This window comes from Phyllobates terribilis, unplaced genomic scaffold, assembly GCF_046119375.1.
Source record: "Phyllobates terribilis strain yellow unplaced genomic scaffold, ASM4611937v1 Scaffold_7__3_contigs__length_470593459, whole genome shotgun sequence".
Classification (NCBI taxonomy): Eukaryota; Metazoa; Chordata; class Amphibia; order Anura; family Dendrobatidae; genus Phyllobates; species Phyllobates terribilis.
In genome coordinates, this window is record NW_027362767.1 from 377,835,411 (window position 1) to 377,859,251 (window position 23,841).

The 23,841-nt window shown below is 47.5% G+C and overlaps 9 non-coding genes across 9 annotated transcripts; 4 read left to right on the forward strand and 5 right to left on the reverse strand.

Annotated features, from left to right (window-relative positions):
* Positions 1-13,017: 13,017 nt before the first annotated feature.
* On the reverse strand, positions 13,018-13,090 carry TRNAQ-UUG (transfer RNA glutamine (anticodon UUG)). Its single transcript has one exon. It is a non-coding gene; the product is annotated as a tRNA-Gln (tRNA).
* A 675-nt stretch (positions 13,091-13,765) lies between these two features.
* TRNAL-CAA (transfer RNA leucine (anticodon CAA)) lies at positions 13,766-13,876 on the forward strand. The gene is made up of 2 exons: positions 13,766-13,803; positions 13,831-13,876. It is a non-coding gene; the product is annotated as a tRNA-Leu (tRNA).
* A 1,845-nt stretch (positions 13,877-15,721) lies between these two features.
* TRNAL-CAA (transfer RNA leucine (anticodon CAA)) lies at positions 15,722-15,832 on the forward strand. Its single transcript has 2 exons — positions 15,722-15,759; positions 15,787-15,832. It is a non-coding gene; the product is annotated as a tRNA-Leu (tRNA).
* A 5,928-nt stretch (positions 15,833-21,760) lies between these two features.
* TRNAR-UCG (transfer RNA arginine (anticodon UCG)) lies at positions 21,761-21,833 on the reverse strand. Its single transcript has one exon. It is a non-coding gene; the product is annotated as a tRNA-Arg (tRNA).
* Positions 21,834-22,515: 682 nt separating this feature from the next.
* On the forward strand, positions 22,516-22,626 carry TRNAL-CAA (transfer RNA leucine (anticodon CAA)). The gene is made up of 2 exons: positions 22,516-22,553; positions 22,581-22,626. It is a non-coding gene; the product is annotated as a tRNA-Leu (tRNA).
* Positions 22,627-22,740: 114 nt separating this feature from the next.
* Positions 22,741-22,813, reverse strand: TRNAR-UCG (transfer RNA arginine (anticodon UCG)). Its single transcript has one exon. It is a non-coding gene; the product is annotated as a tRNA-Arg (tRNA).
* Positions 22,814-23,201: 388 nt separating this feature from the next.
* TRNAQ-UUG (transfer RNA glutamine (anticodon UUG)) lies at positions 23,202-23,274 on the reverse strand. Its single transcript has one exon. It is a non-coding gene; the product is annotated as a tRNA-Gln (tRNA).
* Positions 23,275-23,493: 219 nt separating this feature from the next.
* TRNAL-CAA (transfer RNA leucine (anticodon CAA)) lies at positions 23,494-23,604 on the forward strand. Its single transcript has 2 exons — positions 23,494-23,531; positions 23,559-23,604. It is a non-coding gene; the product is annotated as a tRNA-Leu (tRNA).
* Positions 23,605-23,718: 114 nt separating this feature from the next.
* Positions 23,719-23,791, reverse strand: TRNAR-UCG (transfer RNA arginine (anticodon UCG)). The gene has a single exon. It is a non-coding gene; the product is annotated as a tRNA-Arg (tRNA).
* Positions 23,792-23,841: the final 50 nt, after the last annotated feature.

Consider the following 23,841-nt stretch of genomic DNA (forward strand, 5'->3'; position numbering starts at 1 on the left):
GCCAATATTCATGGCACCCTTCCTGGGCTATTAATATCAGCCCCCAGCTGTCTGCCTAGCCTTTGCTAGCTATTAAATTAGGGGGGACCCCACGTCATTTTTTTGGGGAGTCCCCCATTTTAATAGCTAGTAAAGGCTATGTATTCAGCTGGGGGCTGATATTAGTAGCCTGGGAAGCTCCGTGGGTATTACCCCCTTCCCAGGCTTCAAACATCTGCCCCAGCTGTCTGCTTAACCTCCGCTAGAGCCTAAAATTAAGGGGAACCCCACGCCAATTTTTTTAATAATAAATCCTTTATTTTAATACTAAATGACAAGTACAGTAACCAACACTATCACTGTACTTCATATATATGTGACTGACATGTTTCTATCTATCTAATCTATGTGTGAAGCTCTATTCTGTCTGTTATAAATTGTCGGGTACAGATGCTGAATTGCCGGCCGGCTTTCTTAAAGAGACGGTGCATGAAAACACTATTATTTTTTTTAATAAATCCTTTACACTAAATGACAAGTACAGTAAGCAACACTGTCACTGTACTTCATATATATGTGACTGACATGTTTCTATCTATCTAATCTATGTGTGATTCTCTATTCCTTCTATTCTAAATTGTTGGGTACAGATGCTGAATTGCCGGCCGGCTTTTTTAAAGAGACGGTGCATGAAAACACTATTATTTTTTTTGATAAATCCTTTACGCTAAATGACAAGTACAGTAAGCAGCACTTTCACTGTACTTCGTATATATGTGGCTGACATGTTTCTATCTATCTAATCTATGTGTGAAGCTCTATTCTTTCGGTTCTAATTTGTCGGGTACCGGTGTATGCCGCTGCTGAATTGCCGGCTTTTCATGTTTCACTGTTGGCACTGTTCCCATCGATTTGGGCAATCACTGTAATGCCACAACCACCATGGCTGTGGCATTACAGTGAGTGGCAGACAATCCCTGCTAGTGTTGAGCCACCCCCGTAGTGTTCGAGTTCGGTTCGGTTCGTCGAACACCCGTGTGTTCGCCGAACTGTTCGTCGAACTGTTCGTCGAACACCTTCGAACACCGTTAAAACCAATGGCAGGCAAACAAAAACACATAGAAACACATAGAAAACACCTTCAAAGGTGTCCAAAAGCTGACAAACTGCTCAGTAGACATAACTAACAAATGGAAAAGTGACAAGTACATATAGTCATGCGAAAATAAAAGAGGTGGAGGAGTAAAAGGAGGGGGAGACACAGATATAGGCATGTCATGCCCTTCTAAAATCCAAAAAGTGAGAAGCCGACACGGCCAGTCCGCTCCTGCCCGTGCCACCTCCATGTCGCCGGGTTTGTGCCAGAGCCGCGGTGAACCCTGACGGCCAGCCCCCCTCTCCCAATACTGGTGCCTGTCCGCTGGTGGGTCGAGCGAGCCCCCCTGTGGTGGAGGCAGCTCTAAGCTTTTTAATTTAAATTGTCTCTCTAATTTGAATGAATACACTTTAAATCCATTTACAAGGATCTATTGGAGGGCAAGTCTCATGCCAGCAGCCGCGGTAATTCCAGCTCCAGTAGCGTCCACTAAAGCTGCTGCAGTTAAAAAGCTTTTATAAGGATCGAGCTCGGCTGTCCACCGCAAGGCATCCTACTGCCAGTCCCAGCCCCTATGCCTTGGGGTGCCTCCTGATGCTCTTCACTAAGTATCCCATGGTCCCGAAGCATTTCCTTTGAAAAAATTAAGTGTCTAAACTACAGGTGGTGTAGTTTGCTTAACAGCCGGGATAATCCGCTGACTAGCAGACACTGCTACTAGGCACAAAGTATTTCCTGGGCTAGATGCAGTTAAAAATTTGTAATTAGATACTCTCTTTGGATGCTGAGAAAGCATTCCATAGAGTCTCCTGGCACGCCATATATGATTCTCTTAAAAGCTTGGGGTAGGGGTCTAGGGGACCCTTTTATAGCCAAAATCACGGCCCTGTATCGCAGTACGTCACCTAGGCTGAAGATAAATGGAACTGTAGCACCCTGAGGGCTCGGTTGCTACAGACGTATTGCACCTCACCCAGAGGTGTGATATCTCACTCTCAGGTAAGGATGGAGTGTGGATCAGGACCCGACACCTGCATGCATTACACCACATTGCCGTGGGGCAGGGCGACCAATATGCCCCTGAGATGGGCACGACAGTCCCTGTCCCTGGCTGGAGTGGGGGGAGGGAACACTGAGGAAGGGGAACCCTGTAGTGCAGGAGCAGGGAGGAAGCAGTTCCTGGATGCATTGAGAAGGGAGTATAAAAGGTGGGCACCATCTTAGTTCAGTGCAGAGAAGTCTGAGCAGAAGTGGCAGGGAGCAGGGGCTCTGCATGAGCTCTGCTCCGGAGGCGGGCCTAGTAACAGAGGCCCAGGCCTGGAAGAGGGAGAAGGAAGGAAGAGGAGCGGAGAAGGCTCCAGGAAAGAGGAATGAAGGGATCCCAGGGGTGCGGACGGGCGAGTCGCCACCGCACGCCCGAATCCACCTGCGTGGAGGGGTCAGGCCAAAGGGGGAGACCGGTCCCCGAACTAGTGGAGGCAGGAAACGACCCTCAGCTAGAAACCGGAGGCTCTGACATTTTATGTGGCACAGCCCCTCGCTACACCCGCTAGGAAGGCACCACATAGGGTCAGGGAAACTGGCGCCAAGTTTACCAAGAGGAGGCCCGAGGCAGCCGGACAGAAGTGTTGGTAAGAAAGGCCAGACAAAGGACACACAAAGGGGGACCTGTGAAGTGCTCCAAAGTTATCTGGGAGTTGTCTGAGCCCCTCACCTGGTGAGCACAGTACGACGTGGGCAGCCGTTACCTGCAGACGTGGTCTGGATAATAAGAACTGTGAGTAAAGGCCCTGGACTGCATCACTGACTCCGTGTCATTACTGCTGCTGCCCTGCACCATCACCCCCATCCTCCGCATACACTGCCCTGAGGCTATACTCCTCCCGTGGGGAGTTATGCTACGCTCTGCTGCACCCACAACACCAGCCTCAGCGGTCTGCCCTGTAGCGGCGGTTCACTCTGACCGCAATCCACGGGTGGTGTAGTCGGACATTTAAACATCAAAACCACATAAATAGTTCCGCCACTGGTTTGACTGCCCTGAGCCACGGAACCGGGTCGCCGCCACGAAGACTACAACCACCAGCATCCACCAAAAAGGGTCCGGCTCCGGGTGTCCCAAGGCCCAGGGGGTGCGTCAGAACATTTTCATCACCTTTCACAATCACCAATGGGACAAGGCAGGGATGTCCTCTGTCCCCTCTCTTATACATCCTAGTGACGGAGCACCTGCTCTCATCAATTCGCCATAACCCCAATATTAGGTGGATTGAGGTGGGAGTCACCGAGTACAAGTGCTCTCTATTTGCTGATGATGTCCTAGTATATATCACTCAATCACATATATCCATCCCTGCTGTTATGGCTGAAATAGATCACTTTGTTACATGGTAAAATTTTAAAATCAATGCAGCGAAGTCTGAGGCCCTCGATGTCTCCCTCCCCAAATCCATATAGGATTCCATCCAGTCCAACTTTCCCTTTGCCTGGCCCTCACAGGGTATCAAATACTTAGGAATTCCTATTCATAGAGACCTCTCCCATCTATGTTATCTTAATTTTGGGCCCTTTATTGAACAATTCCATACAGACCACGGTTGGCAAGTTAGAACTGTAAGATTCACTACGTGAACCACTGGTGTTTTGTGGAAAAGCACATGTACACTGCGTTCCAAATTATTATGCAAAAAGTGTTTAGGAGTGATAAGGGAAGAATTTGTTTGTTTGTCAGTTAAACTCATTGATGGTGATGTGTGTCAGGGCTCTTTATATCACTGTAAGCAATTGCAGACACCTGTGCTAATTAGTTTGGCAGGTGTGTCCAATGAAAGGCAAGACTACTTAAGAAGGCTCTCTCACATTATTAAGCAGCCTACATTTTCTGCCAAAATGGGAAAGAAAAAGGATGTGTCGGCTGCTGAGAAGCAACAAATTGTGGAGTGTTTAGGTCAAGGCATGACTACAATCAACATTGTGCGATGATCAGGATGAAGTGTCTTGGCAATCAAGAAGTATGTAGCTGATTCACAGTACACACGTGTGCGTGCTGATAAGGGCAAATTGAGGACTCTTTCCTACAGGCAATTACGTCAGGTTGAAAGAGCAGCGGCAAAAAAGCCTTGTCATAGCAGCAGACAAGTTTTTGAAGCTGCTTGTGCCTCCAACGTCCCCCGAACAACAAGATGCAGGGTCCTTCAGAGGTTTGCAGCTGTGCATACGCCATCCTGTCGACCTCCTCTATCCACTTCACACAAGCAGAAACGGCTCCAGTGGGCCAAACATTACATGAAGACTGATTTCAAAACTGTTTTGTTCACGGATGAGTGCCGTGCAGCGCTCGATGGTCCAGATGGATGGAGTGGAGGATGGCTGGTTGATGGACACCCCACGCAAACACGGCTACAGCGCCAACAAGGAGGAGGTGGAGTAATGTTTTGGGCTGGAATCATGGGGAGAGAGATTGTCGGCCCCTTTAGGATCCCTGAAGGCGCTAAAGATGAACTCCATAATGTATGTGGATTTTCTCAAACAGCACTTCCTGCCATGGTTCAAGAAGAAGAACCGTGTATTTCACAGCAAGATCATTTTTCTGCATGATAATGCACCATCTCATGCTGCACATAAAACATCTGCATCTCTGGCTGATATGGGCATAAAAGGGGACAAACTTATGGTGTGACCCCCATGCTCCCCTGACCTCTACCCCATTCAGAACCTTTGGAGCATCATTAAAAGGAGTGTTTATGATGGCGGGAGGCAGTTCACATCTAAGCAACAGCTCTGGGAGGGTATTCTGTCCTCATGCAAAACAATTGAAGCAGAAACCATCCAAAACCTGACAAATTCAATGGACGAGAGAGTTCAGAAGCTCCTTTCGAACAAGGGGTCCTATGTGAAAATGTAACATCACCTAGAATAAAGTTTTGAGTTGAAAACTGTTTGATTTCAGTTTCTAACAACCTGCTAATGCTTATAATTTAAAAAATGACCATTTTTTTGGTCTTTATTAAAATGAAAAGGTTGATCGAAAAGTTTGGGGGATCTAAGAGTGTGGCAACACAGTAGTCATGATTACTTCGAATTCTGACAATATGAGGGTCATGCTGCAGGTAGTGCAGCAAGAAGGCACTTATGTGTCTTGCGCATCTCGGAGCCCCAAAATTATTTTCCGGGCTAGATGCAGCTAAAAATTATTTTTAATTTTAAATCTGGTGGAGCTTATTATAGATGGCCTAATAGGATCAGTGCTGCACACTGCTACAAAGCCCAAATTATTTTCCAGTCAAGATACAGATAAACATGATTAGTAATTTGAAAGCTTAAAACGGTTGGTAGGGTGATTTTAACCAATCATCAAGCTTTTACTCTCCCCAGGATGACACAGGGGTAGAAAAGTCGTTTCGGATCCATGATTTGTTCATCTTTATGAACGTGAGTCTGTCTACATTATCAGTGGAGAGCCGCGTGCGCTTATCTGTCAGCACACCACCAGCAGCGCTGAACACACGTTCAGACAGAACGCTGGCTGCGGGGCATGACAAGATCTCCAAGGCGTAAGTGGCTAGCTCCGGCCATTTATCCAGATTGGAAGCCCAAAAAGAGCAAGGGTCCAGTGACACAGTCGTGGCTTCAATGTTTACTTGGAGATACTCCTGTACCATCGTCTCTAGGCGTTGACTATGTGTCAGACTTCTTGTCTCCTGTGGCCTTGCAAAGGATGGGCTTAAAAAAGTGGTGAAATGATTCCGCAAAATTGATGTTACCAGCAGATACTGTGGTTCTGTTACAGTTTGAGTGCTGAACACTTGACGGTCCCACGGTTGGCAAGTTGGAACTGTGAGATTCACTACGTGCACCACTGGTGTTTTGTGGAAAAACACATGTAAGATTCTGCAACAGTCTCTGCTGATACTCCTGCATGCGTGCATCCCTTTCTATGGCAGGAATAATTTCGGCAAATTTACTTTTGTACCGGGGATCTAACAGTGTGGCAACCCAGTAGTCAGGATTATTTCTAATTCTCACAATTCGAGGGTCATGTTGCAGGTAGTGCAGCAAGAAGGCACTCATGTGTGTTGCGCATCCAGGAGCACCAAGTCCCTGTTGTGTTGGTGGTGAGGTAACAATCATGCTTCCTTCCTCTGTCCTCTCTCCCCAACCTCGCACAACAGAAATGTGATCAAGGTCTCCCTCATCTGATGAGTCTTCCATCAGTTCGTCCTCTACTTCTTCCTGGGCTCCTGCACCTTCCTCACTAGTTTGGCTGCTACCATGCGCCCTGGTAAAACCATCTCCCCCACCCTCACATGCCTGCCGCCTTGGTGCTGCCGACCGTCTGGACCTTGCAGATGTTAGCCCTTCCGCATACAACTCCTCCTCCTCTACTTCCTCCACCTCCTCTTGTGCCACCACCTGACTCCGAATTCTGTTTAACATGTGCTCCAGCATGTAAATCACTGGAATAGTCATGCTGATAATGGCATCATCAGCACTAAACATCTTCGTCGCCATTTCAAAACTGTGCAGAAGGGTGCATAGGTCCCTGATCTGAGACCACTCCTCCAGCGTGATTTGCCCCACCTCTGGATCTCGTTGGCCCAGGCAATACGTCAGAACGTATTGCACCAGGGCTTGTCGGTGCTGCCACAGTCGCTGCAACATGTGCAGAGTTGAATTCCACCGGGTAGGCACATCGCATTTTAGCCGGTGAAGTGGCAGGCCCAACGACTTCTGTAGAGATGTAAGTCGCTGAGCTGCGGGATGCGAACGGCGGAAGTGAGCACACAGCGACCGTGCCCTCTGCAGAAGGCCATCTAGTCTGGGATAGTGGGCTAAAAATTGCTGGACAACCAGGTTCAACACGTGAGCCATACAAGGCACGTGTGTGACATTGCCCCGGCGAAGGGCCGCACCCAGGTTTGCAGCATTGTCGCACACGGCCTTCCCTGGTTTCAGGTCCAGTGGAGACAGCCATTCATGAAATTGGTTCTCCAGAGCTGACCACAACTCCTCAGCTGTGTGACTCACATTTCCCAGACATTTCAAAGTAAAAACCGCCTGATGACGTTGAGCCCTACTGCCAGCATAGTAAGGAGGTGTGCAGGATCCCTTCTGCGCAGTTAGAAAGCTTGTGGCATGACCAGACAGGCTTTGGGTGCAGGTAGAAGACCGAGAGGAGGTTGAGGAGGCAGAAGCAGTGGAGGAACTTTGACATAAAGAGGATTGACGCACAACTCGTGGGGACGGCAAGACTTGGACAGCAGCCCCTTGTCCTGCTGTCACCATAGTTACCCAGTGCCCAGTCAGCGACATGTAACGCCCCTGTCCATGCCTACTCGTCCAAGTGTCTGTGGTGAAATGCACCCTGTCACACACAGAGTTTCTCAAAGAAGCGGTGATGTTGTGTGCGACATGCTGGTGGAGCGCAGGCACACCTTTCTTTGAGAAGTAGTGCCGACTGGGCATCTGGTACTGGGGCACTGCGACGGACATAAGGTCTCGAAAATCCTCTGTGTCCACCAGGCGGAAAGGCAGCATTTCTGTAGCCAAGAGCTTGCAGATGGTGAAATTCAACCTCTTAGCTTTCTCATGGCTAGGAGGAAATGGTCTTTTACTTGTCCACATCTGAGGGACCGAGGGCTGGCTATTGTGCTTAGACGGGGTTGATAAGGGTGTCCCCGGCAAACTGCCGGTCTGTGAGGAAGATGCAGGCGGACATGTTAGGTTGCCTTGATCCAAAGGTGGTGCTATCGATGTCGGACAGCGCTCAACACCAGCTGGTGTTACCACCTCCAAAGAAAATGATGACCTGCCAATCACGCTGGCTGTTGCGGGTAAAGAGGTGGCAGGTCTGCGCCCCAAAACAGGTGTGACTGCTGTCCCCCCAGTCACAGAGGATGAAGAGGCCGCGGATGCACAAGATATGGCAGACGGTGGTTGGTCCGGCCGGCTAGGCTGCATTGTAGCACACTGAGCTTCCCACTGCAACTTATGCTTCATGTCCATGTGCCGGTTCATGCATGAAGTACTCAAACTATGTATTTTTTGGCCTCTACTTAGCTTTTGTTGACAAATGTTACAGATAACACGAGTTGGGTCATCTTTATCGATCTGAATAAATGCCCAGGCTATGCAAGGCTTAGCACCCATGCGACCTGAAGAGCCACCACGACTTGTGGTGAGAGGCAGAGTTGTGTTTGAGGATGCAGTTGTTGACGTGCTTCCAGTACTACGTCTCTGTCCAGGAAGGCGCAACCTGACCTCGTCGTCACTAGCATCTTCCTCCACCTCCTCTGCTGACCTCATCTCTTGGCTGACTGTGGGTTGACAGTAAGTGGGATCTCCAACCTCATCATCATCACCCTGTGTGTTATCACACCCGTCGTCCTCAGAGCCAACCTGTTCCTGCCCTGACAAAAAACTAAAGTTGTCGCTCCAATCAGGTATTTGAGTCTTATCATCGTCTTCCTCATTGTCTCCACCAACAGGAGTTACAGTTTGGGAATGAGGGTCTACATTATGGTCAGAACCTTCTGCGTCTGGTCCTGGATCCGACTCATAAAGATTCTGGGCATCAGTGCAGATCATTTCCTCGTCTGGATTCACAGAAGCGCTGGAGTCGACCTCTGATTCCCAGGCTATAGTATGAGTAAACAGCTCTGCAGACTCAACCATCTGTTCTACCTCATACTCAGACGGGCAGCTGGAGATTTGGGAGCTGTGAGGAAGCAAGTGCGATTTGGGTGACACCTTTGAGGACTGGAGTATTTGTGATGTTGAAGTTGATGTGGAGGAGAGCCCACTTAAAGGAGCACTTGATATCCGTTGAAGCACCTGCTGTTTTTGTGCCTCATCTGGAATTTGTAGCGATTGGCGTGGCCGTAAGAAAGGGATCTTATCACATTGTCCGCTAAAAGAAGTAGACATTTTAGTTTGGCTGGAAGATGGTCTTTCTTCTGCAGATGTTACTGTTGCTTTAACACCTACCCCACAGACACAACCTTTTTTCCCCTTCCCAACACGCCTATTCCCCTTTCCACCAGCAGTAGGCCTTTTTCCACTCATTTTGGTGGTTAACTAATTCACAACTCTGGAGTTGTTTGCACAAAAAAACAATGGATGGTAACCGAGCAGAGCTGAGTGGCCAAACTGTGGTATTAGGCCAAAACTATTGGCTGGGTTAGATGCAGAAAAAAATTATATTCAATTTGCAACCTGATGGAGGTCAGTATAGATGGACTAATACAACAAGTCCCACACACAGCTAGAAGCCCAATATTTTTTCAGAGGTAGATGCAGAAAAAAATATATTCAGTTTGCAACCTGATGGAGGTCAGTATAGATGGACTAATACAACAAGTCCCACACACAGCTAGAAGCCCAATATTTTTTCAGAGGTAGATGCAGAAAAAAATATATTCAGTTTGCAACCTGATGGAGGTCTGTATAGATGGATTAATAGAACAAGTCCCACACACAGCTAGAAGCCCAATATTTTTTCAGAGGTTGATGCAGAAAAAAATATATTCAGTTTGCAACCTGATGGAGGTCAGTATAGATGGACTAATACAACAAGTCCCACACACAGCTAGAAGCCCAATATTTTTTCAGAGGTAGATGCAGAAAAAAATTATATTCAGTTTGCAACCTGATGGAGGTCTGTATAGATGGATTAATAGAACAAGACCCACACACAGCTAGAAGCCCAATATTTTTTCAGAGGTAGATGCAGAAAAAAATATATTCAGTTTGCAACCTGATGGAGGTCAGTATAGATGGACTAATACAACAAGTCCCACACACAGCTAGAAGCCCAAATATTTTTTCAGAGGTACTGTAGATGCAGATAAAAATTATTTTTAATTTGCAACCTGATGGAGGTCAGTATAGATGGACTAATAGAGAAAGTCCGACACACTGCTAGAAGGCCAAATATTTTTTCAGAGCTAGATGCAGAAAAAAATTAGATTCAGTTTGCAACCTGATGGAGGTCAGTATAGATGGACTAACAGAGAAAGTCCCACACACTGCTAGAAGGCCAAATATTTTTTCAGAGCTAGATGCATACAAAAAATTATTTTGAATTTGCAACCTGATGGAGGTCAGTATAGGTGGACTAATAGAACAAGTCCCACACACTGCTAGAAGGCCAAATATTTTTTCAGAGCTAGATGCAGAAAAAAATTATATTCAGTTTGCAACCTGATGGAGGTCTGTATAGATGGATTAATAGAACAAGACCCACACACAGCTAGAAGCCCAATATTTTTTCAGAGGTAGATGCAGAAAAAAATATATTCAGTTTGCAACCTGATGGAGGTCAGTATAGATGGACTAATACAACAAGTCCCACACACAGCTAGAAGCCCAATATTTTTTCAGAGGTAGATGCAGAAAAAAATATATTCAGTTTGCAACCTGATGGAGGTCAGTATAGATGGACTAATACAACAAGTCCCACACACAGCTAGAAGCCCAAATATTTTTTCAGAGGTACTGTAGATGCAGATAAAAATTATTTTTAATTTGCAACCTGATGGAGGTCAGTATAGATGGACTAATAGAGAAATTCCGACACACTACTAGAAGGCCAAATATTTTTTCAGAGCTAGATGCAGAAAAAAAATATATTCAGTTTGCAACCTGATGGAGGTCAGTATAGATGGATTAATAGAACAAGACCCACACACAGCTAGAAGCCCAATATTTTTTCAGAGGTAGATGCAGAAAAAAATATATTCAGTTTGCAACCTGATGGAGGTCAGTATAGATGGACTAACAGAGAAAGTCCCACACACTACTAGAAGGCCAAATATTTTTTCAGAGCTAGATGCAGAAAAAAATTATATTCAGTTTGCAACCTGATGGAGGTCTGTATAGATGGATTAATAGAACAAGACCCACACACAGCTAGAAGCCCAATATTTTTTCAGAGGTAGATGCAGAAAAAAATATATTCAGTTTGCAACCTGATGGAGGTCAGTATAGATGGACTAATACAACAAGTCCCACACACAGCTAGAAGCCCAATATTTTTTCAGAGGTAGATGCAGAAAAAAATATATTCAGTTTGCAACCTGATGGAGGTCAGTATAGATGGACTAATACAACAAGTCCCACACACAGCTAGAAGCCCAAATATTTTTTCAGAGGTACTGTAGATGCAGATAAAAATTATTTTTAATTTGCAACCTGATGGAGGTCAGTATAGATGGACTAATAGAGAAAGTCCGACACACTACTAGAAGGCCAAATATTTTTTCAGAGCTAGATGCAGAAAAAAATTATATTCAGTTTGCAACCTGATGGAGGTCAGTATAGATGGATTAATAGAACAAGACCCACACACAGCTAGAAGCCCAATATTTTTTCAGAGGTAGATGCAGAAAAAAATATATTCAGTTTGCAACCTGATGGAGGTCAGTATAGATGGACTAACAGAGAAAGTCCCACACACTACTAGAAGGCCAAATATTTTTTCAGAGCTAGATGCAGAAAAAAATTATATTCAGTTTGCAACCTGATGGAGGTCTGTATAGATGGATTAATAGAACAAGACCCACACACAGCTAGAAGCCCAATATTTTTTCAGAGGTAGATGCAGAAAAAAATATATTCAGTTTGCAACCTGATGGAGGTCAGTATAGGTGGACTAATAGAACAAGTCCCACACACTGCTAGAAGGCCAAATATTTTTTCAGAGCTAGATGCAGAAAAAAATTAGATTCAGTTTGCAACCTGATGGAGGTCAGTATAGATGGACTAATAGAATGATGCTATGCCCAAAAGATTTTACTTCACTAGGTGCAGTAAAAAAATTGGTATTCTATACACAGGTGGTATATCTTGCAACACAGATAGGCTACTCCACTGACTAACACACTCTGCAATAGGCCAAAAAGGATTAGCTTTGCTAGATTCAGCCAAATGCTGTGAAAAAAACTTGCACAGCACCGGCACAGACCTGCCTTGCAAAAACTGATAGGAACTGATGTAACCTAGTCCTGAAAAGGACTCCAATTACAATTAGTCTTTACTCCCACAACCTATCTTTTTAAGAGCACAGACCTGCCTGATAAAAGTCGTAGGAAATGCTGTAACCTAGTCCTTAAAAGGACTGCAATCACAACTATTCCCTACTCCCAAGCTATCTGTATATTTTTTGCGAAAATTGGCTTGAAATTAACAAGGTATAGCGCACACAGCAACAGCGGTGCCGTCTAACACGCAGCTGCAGCAGTGAGAAAATGGTGGCGACGGGGAAAATGGCTTGGTCTTATAGGGCAAGGACATGTGACATACACTGCCAATGACACATGCCCTTGCTTGTGTGAAAAAAAGCACTTCGCTCCGTGTGTGCGCTGCTGATAGGCTGACAGATTGCACCTCCCCACTGTAAATGCGGGAAAGAGAAAAAAAAATGGAGATCTTCATTGTTCCTGCAGAGATCCATCCCCTGCCCCTCCCCCCACCCCGCTGTACACTCAAACTGCGTATTAACATTAATTTTCATCATTACTGAGAAAAAATCCAGTTATGATTTTGGTGCACGAACAGTTATCGAACATAACCTCGAACAGCCGAATTTTTCTCAAATTGTTCGTGTTCGCCGAACGGCTCGAACACCGCCCAAAACAGCTCGAATTTGAGATTGGCGAACAGTTCGAGTAGAACAACGCTCATCTCTAATCCCTGCATGATTGGTGCTCTAAATAGCACCAGACATGCAGGACACGCTTTTGGTGCACGAACAGTTATCGAACATAACCTCGAACAGCCGAATTTTTTGCAAATCGTTCGGGTTCGTCGAACAACTCGAACACCGCCCAAAACAGCTCGAATTTGAGATTGGCGAACAGTTCTACTCGAACACCGCTCATCTCTAGTAACAACCTCTCAGCATGTGTATATTTTTTCAAAAAATACATGCAAAGAGACTGCAACGACCACGAAGGGACTCAAACCCTCAATCTTCTAATCCAAAGTCAAACGCCTTATCCATTAGGCCACGCGGTCAACAGATTAGCACTTGTTGTTTAGTAGTGTGCTTCTGTGGTCCAAAATAATATGCTCACCTTCTCGAATCTTTCTCTGTCTGTCGAGAATCACACTCTTGACACATCCTACTTTTTGATGTAGAAATTGTCCTGTCTTATTTTTGTATTACTCGACCCCAAGATCGGCATACTTTGGTGGCCCGTGTCCTCCAGTATGAATTTTCCCTCATAGTTTGATGTTCTGTTCTCCAATTGGAGGTGTGGGTTCAAATCATACTTCTGACAGCTCTATTTAGAGGGCTTTTGGTTGCTTTACTTCTCTATAACTGATCTGTTAGTCTAAACTATCGTAACAACCTCTCAGCATGTGTATATTTTTTTTAAAAGAACATGGAAAGAGACTACAGCGACGACAAAAGGACTCGAACCCTCAATCTTCTGATCCAAAGTCAGATGCCTTATCCATTAGGCCACGCAGTCGACAGCTAGAATATGATTGTTCTTATGCTTCCGTGATGGAAAATAAAACGCTAACGCTCTAGAATATTACTTTGTCTTACGCTCGGCTCACATTCTTGCATCTCTCTCTCTCTCTCTCTCTCTATTTTCTCAAATCTTCAAGGTAAATACGAACCAAGTTTCTCGTTGTTGACCGAGTGGGAATAGCTCTGGCACCGACTTTGTAGTGCAGTTAGTCAGGATGGCCGAGTCGTCTAAGGCGCCAGACTCAAAAGTCGTCTCTTCCCCAAAAGGTGGGTGTTCTGGTCTCCAAATGGAGGCGTGGGTTCAAATCCCACTTCTGACTGCTGCTTTTTGTGTCTTTTCTTGTCTACTTCTGAGGTTAGCTATGTGTAAATTATAGTAACAACCTCTCAGCATGTGTATATTTTTTCAAAAAATACATGCAAAGGGACTGCAACGACCACAAAGGGACTCAAACTCTCAATCTTCTGATCCGAAGTCAGACGCCTTATCCATTAGGCCACGCGGTCAACAGATTAGCACTTGTTGTTTAGTAGTGTGCTTCTGTGGTCCAAAATAATATGCTCACCTTCTCGAATCTTTCTCTGTCTGTCGAGAATCACACTCTTGACACATCCTACTTTTTGATGTAGAAATTGTCCTGTCTTATTTTTGTATTACTCGACCCCAAGATCGGCATACTTTGGTGGCCCGTGTCCTCCAGTATGAATTTTCCCTCATAGTTTGATGTTCTGTTCTCCAATTGGAGGTGTGGGTTCAAATCATACTTCTGATAGCTCTATTTAGAGGGCTTTTGGTTGCTTTACTTCTCTATAACTGATCTGTTAGTCTAAACTATCGCAACAACCTCTCAGCATGTGTATATTTTTTTTAAAAGAACATGGAAAGAGACTACAGCGACGACGAAGGAACTCGAACCCTCAATCTTCTGATCCGAAGTCAGACGCCTTATCCATTAGGCCACGCAGTCGACATGCTAGAATATGATTGTTCTTATGCTTCCGTGATGCAAAATAAAACGCTAACGCTCTAGAATATTACTTTGTCTTACGCTCGGCTCACATTCTTGCATCTCTCTCTCTCTCTCTCTCTCTCTCTCTTTTCTCAAATCTTCAAGGTAAATACGAACCAAGTTTCTCGTTGTTGACCGAGTGGGAATAGCTATGGCACCGACTTTGTAGCGCAGTTAGTCAGGATGGCTGAGTCGTCTAAGGCGCCAGACTCAAAAGTCATCTCTTCCCCAAAAGGTGGGTGTTCTGGTCTCCAAATGGAGGCATGGGTTCAAATCCCACTTGTGACTGCTGCTTTTTGTGTCTTTTCTTGTCTACTTCTGAGGTTAGTTATGTGTAAATTATGGTAACAACCTCTCAGCATGTGTATATTTTTTCAAAAAATACGTGCAAAGAGACTGCAACGACCACGAAGGGACTCGAAATCTCAATCTTCTGATCTGAAATCAGACGCCTTATCCATTAGGCCACGCGGTCAACAGATTAGCACTTGTTGTTTAGTAGTGTGCTTCTGTGGTCCAAAATAATATGCTCACCTTCTCGAATCTTTCTCTGTCTGTCGAGAATCACACTCTTGACACATCCTACTTTTTGATGTAGAAATTGTCCTGTCTTATTTTTGTATTACTCGACCCCAAGATCGGCATACTTTGGTGGCCCGTGTCCTCCAGTATGAATTTTCCCTCATAGTTTGATGTTCTGTTCTCCAATTGGAGGTGTGGGTTCAAATCATACTTCTGACAGCTCTATTTAGAGGGCTTTTGGTTGCTTTACTTCTCTATAACTGATCTGTTAGTCTAAACTATCGTAACAACCTCTCAGCATGTGTATATTTTTTTTAAAAGAACATGGAAAGAGACTATAGCGACGACGAAGGGACTCGAACCCTCAATCTTCTGATCTGAAGTCAGACGCCTTATCCATTAGGCCACGCAGTCAACATGTTAGAATATGATTGTTCTTATGCTTCCGTGATACAAAATAAAACGCTAACGCTCTAGAATATTACTTTGTCTTACGCTCGGCTCACATTCTTGCATCTCTCTCTCTCTCTCTCTCTCTCTCTATTTTCTCAAATCTTCAAGGTAAATACGAACCAAGTTTCTCGTTGTTGACCGATTGGGAATAGCTCTGGCACCGACTTTGTAGTGCAGTTAGTCAGGATGGCCGAGTCGTCTAAGGCGCCAGACTCAAAAGTCATCTCTTCCCCAAAAGGTGGGTGTTCTGGTCTCCAAATGGAGGCGTGGGTTCAAATCCCACTTCTGACTGCTGCTTTTTGTGTCTTTTCTTGTCTACTTCTGAGGTTAGTTATGTGTAAATTATGGTAACAACCTCTCAGCATGTGTATATTTTTTCAAAAAATACGTGCAAAGAGACTGCAACGACCACGAAGGGACTCAAACCCTTAATCTTCTGATCCGAAGTCAGACGCTTTATCCATTAGGCCACACGGTAAACAGATTAGCACTTGTTGTTTAGTAGTGTGCTTCTGTGGTCCAAAATAATATGCTCACCTTCTCGAATCTTTCTCTGTCTGTCGAGAATCACACTCTTGACACATCCTACTTTTTGATGTAGAAATTGTCCTGTCTTATTTTTGTATTACTCGACCCCAAGATCGGCATACTTTGGTGGCCCATGTCCACCAGTATGAATTTTCCCTCATAGTTTGATGTTCTGTTCTCCAATTGGAGGTGTGGGTTCAAATCATACTTCTGACAGCTCTATTTAGAGGGCTTTTGGTTGCTTTACTTCTCTATAACTGATCTGTTAGTCTAAACTATCGTAACCACCTCTCAGCATGTGTATATATTTTTTAAAAGAACATGGAAAGAGACTACAGCGACGACAAAGGGACTCGAACCCTCAATCTTCTGATCTAAAGTCAGACGCCTTATCCATTAGGCCACGCAGTCGACATGCTAGAATATGATTGTTCTTATGTGACGCGCCCCCTGGGCCATATTCTTTAGGGGAATACCCGGAGCCGGATCAGATGGGGGTTGTAGTCTCCGAGTGGCTGTGATCCGGTCCGTGCCCAGGGTGTCAAACTCAGTTGTATGTGGCAGTCCTACAGATGTTATTAAGTTCTTAATGTCGACTACGCCACCTGTTGTATTGCGGTCACTATGGCCGCCGCTGCAGCAGGGTCCGCTGAGGCTGATGGTGTTGGTGCAGCTTTTGGTGGTATAACCCCCAACGGGTGGGGTATAGCCTCAGGGGGTCAGGTGCAGAGGATGGGGGTTGTGGTGGTGCAGCATAGATGGTAATGAAGACAGAGTCGGGTTGTGCAGTTTAGGGTATTTACTCACTGCTGATGTTCCGGTCACTCCAGCTTCAAGTGACCACCCGAGCCGTGCTGCGTCCACCAGGTCCTGGATCCAGCCAACCCCCAAACAAGTCCGGAGCGTGGCCCTGAGCTCTCCTTCTGTCCTTTCCTCTGGCCGTCCCCACTAGTGATCCACCTAGGTCCAGCTCCCTCGGGCCTTCTGTTGGGAGACCCTTGGCCTTGGGTTCCCTGACCCTCCACGTGGTCTGCCTTCGGGGTGGATGTGGTGGGTGGCCGTGGCAGACGCTGCCCACGGCCTCCGGTCTCTGGCTAGGGTGTGTTTTTGCCCCCACCAGTTTGGGCTCCGGTACCCTACTGCCGACTCTTCACCCGGGGATTGAATTTGGGTTCTTAGAGTCCTTTCTTTTTACCCCCTCTGGGTCTCTCTTTCTTCTCTCTCACTCTGGCTCAGGCTTCTCTGCTCTGCTCTTCTGCTCTCCAACAGACTCTTTGCAAAAGGCTGACTCACTCCTCCTCTACAGCAGACTGACTGACTGACCCTGCTCTTTGATGGTGCCCACCTTAAATACTCCCTCTATGTGTGAGCTCAGGTGACCAGCACCCAATGAGCTCCTATCTTTACCCAGGCTGCTCCCCCTATCTGCCCCTACACTACTTGGGATGTACCACCCCCCTCCCACTCCAGCCAGGAACAGACTCGGTCGTACCTGCACATTTCTAAGTGGGAGTACCGTTGGTCTGTTCCCCGGAAATGGGATGTGTGTAGTGCATGCAGCCTACCGAGCTCAGTTCCACACTCCATCCTTACCCGGGAGTGGAATATCACACCTCTGGGTTGAGGTGCAATACCCCTGTAGCAGCCGAATCCTCAGGGTGCTACATTCCTCCCTGGTAAATCACAGCACGTCCTCGGGCTGTAAGACATAAATAACACCACAACATACAAATTTTTGCATAAACATATAAAACATTATATATATATATATATCAATATAACTTTTCATATAAAACTTTCTCGTTAGGGAGGAATGACCGCTCTCCGTCCTCGGTCAGTGGGATTTAGGGGTTAAACGGGTAAACAGTTCAATTCTCTGGTCCCAACGGGGACTATATTAGCAACAGTAACAGTTCACTGTGCCCCGACGGGCAACTATATACAGCTACGGCTCCGCTGTACTTAACGACGGCGTCCTCCTGCTCTTTCTTTAAGGTTACCTCTAACTCTTGTTTCAGACCCGTCCGGGTCCTCTTGTTCTTCCTCCTCACACCGCAGCTCTTCCTCCGTCAGGCGATGCACATGGAGGGCGTAAGGTCCTTTGGCACACTTGTGCCGGGTGAAGGTGACCTCGTCCCCGATGTAAAGGTCACGACCTCGGTGTCCCTCCGGTAGGTGGGACTCAACGTCTCTCCTGGTCACGAAGACGTCGCCTGGGGTGCGGTGGTCTCGGATGAAGCCCCACCCATGCTGCATGTTAAACTTAATCACAGTCCCGGTGGTGCGGGGACTATGCGCTGCACGGGGGTCTCTCCTGGCCCGGCTCTTCTGCTCCGCGCTCCTTATTTGAGCTTGCTGTTCCCGGACCCGCCTCTCTCTCCGCTCCCTCTCGAAGACCTCGAGTTGTTGGCGGCAGCACTCTGCACGCTCCGCTGCAGCTGCCCGAGTCTCTTGAGTGAACCCCATGAGATCTTCTCCGGTGGGGTCCCACTCAAACTGCGCTTCTGCTAGCGGGGGCGAGATCCTCTTGACGGGCTTTGGAGCCGGGATCAGGGGTTCATCCAGGGGTCTCTCCCTCCGGAGTCGGGGATGGTGAAACTCCGGTGGCCATATAAATGGCTGCCCATCCGGGCACGTATGCTGGGCGTACAGGTCCTCTCCCAGATGCGGCACTCTTGGTCTTACGGGCGCGGTGGTGTTAGCGCCCGGGTTGTCCGGGCCTTGCGGCCAGGCCTGGGGTATCTGGAAGGTGAAGGGCACCGTAAGGACGGCGGCGCCCTGGGCTACTTGGCCCTGCGACCAGGCCGGGGGCTCCGCGGAGGTAGGGGGCGCTGTTGGTATTGCGGCGCCCGGGGGTACTAGGCCTTGCGACCAGGCTGGTGGTACTTCCTGCTTGGTCACGCTCGGGGTCGGGGCGTGTGACGTCACAGGGGTCGCGGCTCCCGTTTGAGGCCTAGTCTGCGGCGGTGACGTTGCAGCGACGGGCACGGCAGGATAGACTTCGGGCTCTGCGACGGGGAGCTGGGGCAGGTACGCGGTTTCCCGGTTTGGGGTATAGACGTCCCCTTTACCTGCCTCCACTCGTTCGGCTCCCTTCTCGGCGCCGTCTCCGGCCTTCAATCCTCCCGCGCCATCCTCAGAGGCGGTCTGTTTCCTCGTCTCGGGTGGCGTGCTCCGCTGACAGGTCTCAGTCTGCTGGGCCATCTCACGGCTCCACTCCGCCAACGTCTCTCGCTGCACCCGGGCCATCCTCCTTGCGAGGCCCTCCAGAGCGGTCTGTGCACACTCCCGGTCTCGGGGGAGCTGTGCTAGGACCTCCACTAGGCCTAGTGGGGTCGTTGTTTCCAGCAGGCTCCTGACCAACGGGTCGGTGCTGCTCTGCTCTCCTTCCGTTGTCTCCAGCAGGCTCCTGGCCAGCGGGCCGGTGCTGCTCTGCTCTCCCTCCTCTGTTTCTAGCAGGCTCCTGGCCAACGGGCCGGTGCTGCTCTGCTTTCTCGCCATCTCCGGGTAAGCTCCTCCGATATTCTTCTCCAGGCTTCTTGCCTCCGGGTGCGCTCTCTCCAGACTGCTCCAAACGACACCCATCTTTGCTCTCTCCTTTCGTCTCCTCCCCCCCCGAGGGCGGTCCCGGGGCCACTTGGTGATTGTCAGCTCCAGAGGCAGTTCTTTCACGCTGACAGACACCTCTAGCATCACAGTCTCTGTTGGTGGGGGCGGTTTCCACTTTTGGCGCCATTTTCGGTCCTGGCCCACGATGGGAGGTGGCCTCTTGCCACCCTCTGGCACGCCCATAATGGCGTCCGCTCTTCCAAGGCGGGAAACCTTTGGAAATGGCGGGAACCGCTTCCCAGTGGCGGGAAACTCTGCAGATGGCGGGAAAAAGCTGTTAATGGCAGACAACCGGCGGGAATCGACTGGTGATGGGGTCCGATGGCGGGGACCCTCCGGAACCGGCAGGAGACTTCTTTTTGAGGTAAACTCGTTCTTTTCTTCAGGCATGCAGTACCCGGGTGTTGCGGGCACGTAATCCTGCCGACTACGCCAAAGTTGACGCGCCCCCTGGGCCATATTCTTTAGGGGAATACCCGGAGCCGGATCAGATGGGGGTTGTAGTCTCCGAGTGGCTGTGACCCGGTCCGTGCCCAGGGTGTCAAACTCAGTTGTATGTGGCAGTCCTACAGATGTTATTAAGTTCTTAATGTCGACTACGCCACCCGTTGTATTGCGGTCACTATGGCCGCCGCTGCAGCAGGGTCCGCTGAGGCTGATGGTGTTGGTGCAGCTTTTGGTGGTATAACCCCCAACGGGTGGGGTATAGCCTCAGGGGGTCAGGTGCAGAGGATGGGGGTTGTGGTGGTGCAGCATAGATGGTAATGAAGACAGAGTCGGGTTGTGCAGTTTAGGGTATTTACTCACTGCTGATGTTCCGGTCACTCCAGCTTCAAGTGACCACCCGAGCCGTGCTGCGTCCACCAGGTCCTGGATCCAGCCAACCCCCAAACAAGTCCGGAGCGTGGCCCTGAGCTCTCCTTCTGTCCTTTCCTCTGGCCGTCCCCACTAGTGATCCACCTAGGTCCAGCTCCCTCGGGCCTTCTGTTGGGAGACCCTTGGCCTTGGGTTCCCTGACCCTCCACGTGGTCTGCCTTCGGGGTGGATGTGGTGGGTGGCCGTGGCAGACGCTGCCCACGGCCTCCGGTCTCTGGCTAGGGTGTGTTTTTGCCCCCACCAGTTTGGGCTCCGGTACCCTACTGCCGACTCTTCACCCGGGGATTGAATTTGGGTTCTTAGAGTCCTTTCTTTTTACCCCCTCTGGGTCTCTCTTTCTTCTCTCTCACTCTGGCTCAGGCTTCTCTGCTCTGCTCTTCTGCTCTCCAACAGACTCTTTGCAAAAGGCTGACTCACTCCTCCTCTACAGCAGACTGACTGACTGACCCTGCTCTTTGATGGTGCAAACCTTAAATACTCCCTCTATGTGTGAGCTCAGGTGACCAGCACCCAATGAGCTCCTATCTTTACCCAGGCTGCTCCCCCTATCTGCCCCTACACTACTTGGGATGTACCACCCCCCTCCCACTCCAGCCAGGAACAGACTCGGTCGTACCTGCACATTTCTAAGTGGGAGTACCGTTGGTCTGTTCCCCGGAAATGGGATGTGTGTAGTGCATGCAGCCTACCGAGCTCAGTTCCACACTCCATCCTTACCCGGGAGTGGAATATCACACCTCTGGGTTGAGGTGCAATACCCCTGTAGCAGCCGAATCCTCAGGGTGCTACATATGCTTCCGTGATGCAAAATAAAACGCTAACGCTCTAGAATATTACTTTGTCTTACGCTCGGCTCACATTCTTGCATCTCTCTCTCTCTCTCTCTCTCTATTTTCTCAAATCTTCAAGGTAAATACGAACCAAGTTTCTCGTTGTTGACCGAGTGGGAATAGCTCTGGCACCGACTTTGTAGTGCAGTTAGTCAGGATGGCCGAGTCGTCTAAGGCGCCAGACTCAAAAGTCATCTCTTCCCCAAAAGGTGGGTGTTCTGGTGTCCAAATGGAGGCGTGGGTTCAAATACCACTTCTGACTGCTGCTTTTTGTGTCTTTTCTTGTCTACTTCTGAGGTTAGCTATGTGTAAATTATGGTAACAACCTCTCAGCATGTGTATATTTTTTCAAAAAATACATGTAAAGAGACTGCAACGACCACGAAGGGACTCAAACCCTCAATCTTCTGATCCGAAGTCAGACGCCTTATCCATTAGGCCACGCGGTCAACAGATTAGCACTTGTTGTTTAGTAGTGTGCTTCTGTGGTCCAAAATAATATGCTCACCTTCTCGAATCTTTCTCTGTCTGTCGAGAATCACACTCTTGACACATCCTACTTTTTGATGTAGAAATTGTCCTGTCTTATTTTTGTATTACTCGACCCCAAGATCGGCATACTTTGGTGGCCCGTGTCCTCCAGTATGAATTTTCCCTCATAGTTTGATGTTCTGTTCTCCAATTGGAGGTGTGGGTTCAAATCATACTTCTGACAGCTCTATTTAGAGGGCTTTTGGTTGCTTTACTTCTCTATAACTGATCTGTTAGTCTAAACTATCGTAACCACCTCTCAGCATGTGTATATATTTTTTAAAAGAACATGGAAAGAGACTACAGCGACGACAAAGGGACTCGAACCCTCAATCTTCTGATCTAAAGTCAGACGCCTTATCCATTAGGCCACACAGTCGACATGCTAGAATATGATTGTTCTTATGCTTCCGTGATGCAAAATAAAACGCTAACGCTCTAGAATATTACTTTGTCTTACGCTCGGCTCACATTCTTGCATCTCTCTCTCTCTCTCTCTCTCTCTCTCTATTTTCTCAAATCTTCAAGGTAAATACGAACCAAGTTTCTCGTTGTTGACCGAGTGGGAATAGCTCTGGCACCGACTTTGTAGTGCAGTTAGTCAGGATGGCCGAGTCGTCTAAGGCGCCAGATTCAAAAGTCATCTCTTCCCCAAAAGATGGGTGTTCTGGTCTCCAAATGGAGGCGTGGGTTCAAATCCCACTTCTGACTGCTGCTTTTTGTGTCTTTTCTTGTCTACTTCTGAGGTTAGCTATGTGTAAATTATGGTAACAACCTCTCAGCATGTGTATATTTTTTCAAAAAATACATGCAAAGAGACTGCAACGACCACGAAGGGACTCAAACCCTCAATCTTCTGATCCGAAGTCAGAAGCCTTATCCATTAGGCCATGCGGTCAACAGATTAGCACTTGTTGTTTAGTAGTGTGCTTCTGTGGTCCAAAATAATATGCTCACCTTCTCGAATCTTTCTCTGTCTGTCGAGAATCACACTCTTGACACATCCTACTTTTTGATGTAGAAATTGTCCTGTCTTATTTTTGTATTACTCGACCCCAATATCGGCATACTTTGGTGGCCCGTGTCCTCCAGTATGAATTTTCCCTCATAGTTTGATGTTCTGTTCTCCAATTGGAGGTGTGGGTTCAAATCATACTTCTGACAGCTCTATTTAGAGGGCTTTTGGTTGCTTTACTTCTCTATAACTGATCTGTTAGTCTAAACTATCGTAACAACCTCTCAGCATGTGTATATTTTTTTTAAAAGAACATGGAAAGAGACTACAGCGACGACAAAGGGACTCGAACCCTCAATCTTCTGATCCAAAGTCAGACGCCTTATCCATTAGGCCACGCAGTCGACATGCTAGAATATGATTGTTCTTATGCTTCCGTGATGCAAAATAAAACGCTAACGCTCTAGAATATTACTTTGTCTTACGCTCGGCTCACATTCTTGTATCTCTCTCTCTCTCTCTCTCTCTCTCTATTTTCTCAAATCTTCAAGGTAAATACGAACCAAGTTTCTCGTTGTTGACCGAGTGGGAATAGCTCTGGCACCGACTTTGTAGTGCAGTTAGTCAGGATGGCCGAGTCGTCTAAGGCGCCAGACTCAAAAGTCATCTCTTCCCCAAAAGGTGGGTGTTCTGGTCTCCAAATGGAGGCGTGGGTTCAAATCCCACTTCTGACTGCTGCTTTTTGTGTCTTTTCTTGTCTACTTCTGAGGTTAGCTATGTGTAAATTATGGTAACAACCTCTCAGCATGTGTATATTTTTTCAAAAAATACATGCAAAGAGACTGCAACGACCACGAAGGGACTCAAACCCTCAATCTTCTGATCCGAAGTCAGACGCCTTATCCATTAGGCCACGCGGTCAACAGATTAGCACTTGTTGTTTAGTAGTGTGCTTCTGTGGTCCAAAATAA